Source organism: Cryptomeria japonica, chromosome 11 (assembly GCF_030272615.1).
Source record: "Cryptomeria japonica chromosome 11, Sugi_1.0, whole genome shotgun sequence".
NCBI lineage: Eukaryota > Viridiplantae > Streptophyta > Pinopsida > Cupressales > Cupressaceae > Cryptomeria > Cryptomeria japonica.
This window is the reverse complement of record NC_081415.1, coordinates 255574015-255579310: the sequence shown is the minus strand read 5'-3', so window position 1 is coordinate 255579310 and position 5296 is coordinate 255574015.

Below are 5296 nucleotides of genomic sequence, written 5' to 3'. Positions count from 1 at the left end.
AACACAAACCAACATAGGATATGGAAAGGCTATTCAGAAGAATAATGTGACTTGTTATGCTTGTAACAAAATTGGACATATTGCAAAATTTTGTAGAAGAAAGACTTCACCAACAAATAATAAAGGACCCAGTTTGAAAGGCAAAGAAAAGGTTGATGAGGTAAAGCAAGAATTTTCAAAACAATGGATTAGAAAGACAGATCAAAATGTTGATGATACTATTTCTTCATTGGTAGAATAGAGTATTACTCCACCGGCAGGAAATTCTTCATCTAACTGAGAAGTAACCCTTTGGGGGTATTGCAACAAATTGAATATCATGAAATTTACCCTCGGTTGATGGTGAGAAGATATATTTCTTCTTTATTGGTAGATGTGTTAAGTTTTCACTTAATCGACGAGCATTTAATGTGGTTGTTGAAAGAAATTTCATTATAAATCATTGTTTTTTCTTCATTTTTGATTCACCAAGCATTAAAATTAGCAGAGAGCATGAAATCCAAGCGAAGGCATTCAAGGCGAAGGAGTGAAGCAATTTCTTTCAAGCACTCAAACATTATCAGACAGCTTAAGGTATTTTTCAAATGGCTTCCTCTTCTGCTCCCGAATTTATTGCAAACCCTACTGTTGTGGAAAATGTAAAATGCCCTAGGCTCGTATTTAAAATCATTCCTGAGATAGCTAAACAAGATGACTCCATAGGCACATTTTCAAAGATTCCTAAAGGTGTAGTTTATGCTGAAGACCCTAGGATATATATTCACTGCAATATTGAAGAATTAGGTTCTGAGGAAGTGTTAAAGATGTTTAAAACTATAATTTGTGATGAAAATGGCAATCTCAAACCCGAGCACAAGGTTATTGAAACTTTAGGTTTTGTGGAAATCTTGAACATCCCTGAATTTTCGGAGGTTGTGAGAATTGTCCTAAGTAGGGCACATGGAGAATTTATTTGGTTAGATTCAATCTGCAAATTCACCCAACAAGCAATTAGGGCAGTGACAGGTTTACCCTCAACTGACATATGACCTAGCAAAACTAAGAATGTACCTAATAACAATGTCATGACCTTAACCGGAGCAACATCTGATAGCAGATCTCTGAGAGTAAATGACATCAAGGACATTAATGTGAGATTCATAAGTATGATTTTAGGTTACAAGACTACACATGCAAACTGACTTAATTCAATTTCCAGTCTTTGCATTAACAATGCTTATTAAATGGTAAATAATGATGCAAAAATAGATGTGTGTGAATGGTTGAAGGATGAACTAATTGATAACTTGAAGAAGATAAAAGGTGATAAGAAAGGGACATTTCAATTTGGCAATCTCTTGGTATGCGTTATGTTGTATTTCTCAAAGGAAATCCCCAGTATTGGACAAAAAGATTTTGGATATGACATACCGGTAGGCAAACAATTGCAAGAAGCCTTCACCGGCATGGGTACTGCAAAGGATAGCAATATAACTGAATATTTCAAAGCTTTCCAAACCAAAATGAAAACTAGAGAGAGACTACCACAGAGTGTAGTAGATAAATATGCTAAGGAAATCTGTTTTGTAATTAAGAAAGATGAGACATGGATGGAAGTTGTTTTACCTAGAACTGTATGGGTAACAGAAATGGGTTATGAGGTAGATCTGAACATTGTTGAAACATATGCAAAAGCTTTATTAGATGCACCTAGAGAACCATCTAAAGAAGTTTTTGGAAATGCTGAAACAATTGAAAGTGGTGTACAAACAATGAAACAAAGGAAGAGAAGAGAAAAGTATATAAGAGATGCTTCTAAACAGGTAAAGAAAATAAAAGAAAATGTTATGAATCTTACTGGTATAAAGGCAAGTGAACTAGAAGGACTGCAACCGGAGACACATATCTCACTGGTTCGCACATCATCTAACAGTGAGATACCTGCAGAATTCAAGAGAGTTGATAGGAAGAGAAAACCCTCATCGGTACCCTCTCCTCCACCCAAGAAAACAAGAACCTTGAGAAAGAAACAACAAGCAGTAAGGCAACCAACAAAGAAACTCACACCTAAGAAGAAACAAAAATAGGTTATACCACCATTGGATAATTTACTGAATGAAATCACTGATGACAGTAACTTGGCAAATGTGAGCAAATTGTATAACACATTCACAGATTTAGAAAAGGAGAGTATTGAAAACAATATTATTCTACATCTGGACATATACAAGAAAGTGTTAATTGAAGTTGTAGATGACTTACCAAATGATCTTTATAGGAGGTCAGATGCAAAGAGGATTGCAGTAATGGAGTTAGACAAGAAACTTAAAGTTGAAAAACTCCTAGCTATACATCTTGTTAACTCTAAGGAAGAAATTGATGACTTAATTTGTGAGGCTAATGGATCTTTTTTTGCTAGTGGTCACCAACAAGTGAGCTAAATGGCTGGTAAAGTTAATGAAATTGCGGAGGAAATGACTGATAAATGGGATATCTTTTTTGTGGAAAAAGAAAAACAAGAAGAATTGAACAAGTCAAAGAAAACATTTAAGGTTTATCAAAAGGATAAGGACAAAGGGAAAGGTAAAGCTGGTGGAATACCAAACATCAAAATAATTGACAACTTACCACTACCCTTGGATACTACATCGGTGCATTTTATTGATCCACTGGCTACTAACAATATAGATGTAACACATGATGACACTAATCCTGATTCAGAAATTCTATGCACCATGAATGTGGATACTCAGGAAGTAAACATTGTTCTGAATAAGGATAACACAAAGGTACATAATGATATTGCTAATAGTGGAAGCATTGTTGAGCAATCGACAAAGAATGTTGAGGTTGAAATTCAAACAGAGCAAACAGAGCATACACTACAAGTAGAGCAACCATTGGACACTGGATTGGAAACTAGAATGAATATTGGTAGTATAGATGCTGACATTGAAAATCCTACAGAGACAGAGTTACCAGTAGCTAAGAACATAGAGATACCAACAAAGGCTGAGGTACACATTGAGATAGTAAAACCGGTAGTCACTGAGAGACCCAAACCATTACAGGTTGAAATGCAAACTTAGACTGATCCATCGGAGGTTGATACAAGCAAATTGGTAACCAGAGTTGGAAGCACTGAAGTGATTAAGGCAGTTGGTTAGACATCCAGTACTTCTTTAAGTAAATTCAAGCATACCAATATGACAGAGGTACTCCTAGACTCTATTAAAAAGATAACTGACTGTAATGCATTGGCTTATAAAACAATTGATGATACAATACCTATTCTTAAGATGATTGCACCAAAATGTAATATAGATCATGTAAAGGATTATTTAAGTCAATTGGACACATTGTCCAAATTCATTACCGACAATGTAATAACAATTGATAAGGTGAATGAGGATACATTCAATGAGAAAGTTGAAAAAGAAAAGGAAAAATTCTTTGAGGATACAATAAATAAGTGCACATAACACATTAACACACTTTTACTGGCACTGAATACTATAATTTTGGAATATAAGGAACTGTACAGAGAAATATGCAAGCCACATCTGTTAACACACAACATTGAAAAAGAAATAAGCAAAGTACAAAAGGAGATAGATGATATAGATGATAACATTATTGGTTCATCTGAACCTATATTAGTTATTGAGCAAGAAATAGCAGGATTTGAGGAAAAGTTGGAGAAGTTTGAGAAGGAAAAAGCAAGGATCAAAGCAAATGCTAGAGAGCTTAAGTACAAACTTGGTCCCAAGTTGGACAACCTTACCTCTTTGAGAAATGAGATCTCTAAGGCATTAATTCAACGAGAAAGATCACCGGAGGAGCATATGCATCATCTCACCGGAATGATCCAACGAACTGAGGCAACCATGAATGACTACAATATATTCATGCAGAGTTTAAATTTGGTTTTGGCTAACATATTTCAGATTGTAATCAACCAGTTACAAACCTTAAGGTGAAAGTTTGCGCTCATTTGACAAATTTTGACAACCTTTGTCATTGATGTCAAAGGGGGAGTAGTGGATAGAGAAAAATGACTATTCTGAGGAGATCATTTGCTCAGGGGGAGCACATATTGTTGGTAAATTTTTGGACTTCACTTTTTGGTAACAGTTTTTGGATTTTTCTCATGAGTTTTGCCATCAATGCCAAAGGGGGAGATTGTTGGCATTCTACACTCTAATAAGAAATTATGGTGTTGTCATTGATGGTAACCTTCTGGCAACCACCCGACATTCATCTGGTAAAGACACCGATAGGCATCGACACCGACATAGACATCTAGATACACTAACAAGCACTTCACGGACAACGGCTACAATGCATACTGACACTCTAGCCGACAAGGAATAAACTTTTGTTTATTGTATTTAATGTAATTATCTTTTGTAAAGCTGACAAGGCATATTGTAAAAGACTCATATATGTATGAGATCTTGTAAATCATTTTTGTAATGTAGATGGGATAGGAATGAGCAAATAAGAAGGAGGATATATGCGAATGCATAAGGCAGATTCTGTATAAGGTTTATGTTTATAGTATGAGCTTAAACCGGTACTGAACTTGGCATAGTTGATGTTGATTTGAAGTAGTACATTGTATTGGATTTTCATAATTCACTTTGTAAGTAAGTGAGACTTCTATCTTGGGATTGAGCAGTGATCTCTAGGTAGTTGGCCTTCCTGCATGTGTAGGCTCCTCATTGTAAGTAATATTTATTCATTGGCCAGTGAGTGAATATTGTGGGTCACAAATCCCACCAAGTTTTTTCCCACACTGAGTTTCCTCATTAAACATCTTATGTTATGGTGTGTTTTCTATGTTGTCATTATTGTTCCTGTTTACTGCACTGATTTTTATTTACCGGTATACTGTCTTGGAATACAAAATACTTAATAAAGTTAAATATTTTGTTAACCAGTTAGATATTGATTCACCCCCCTCTCAGTATCTTTGGGACTATCATTAATCCTAACAGAGTCCACCTCTGCAGGGTATTCCTCAAATCAACACGGACAGGTCCTCACAGGGAAACCCTGGCCCTGCTGGTATTGGTGGCCTTGGTAGAGATAGTTTGGGGAATGTTCAGTTTATTTTTTGTGTCTATAAAGGGTTTCATACTAATAATTTGATGGAGGCTCTTGCTCTTTTATCTGTTGTGGAGCGATCTTGTGCTCTTGGTTGGCGGAGGCTCATTTGCGAATCTGATTCATAGGTGGTGGTGAATTCATTGACTCAGATGCAATCTAAAGATGTTAGTTGGTAGTTAATTTTGGTTGTGAACTAGATTCTTCA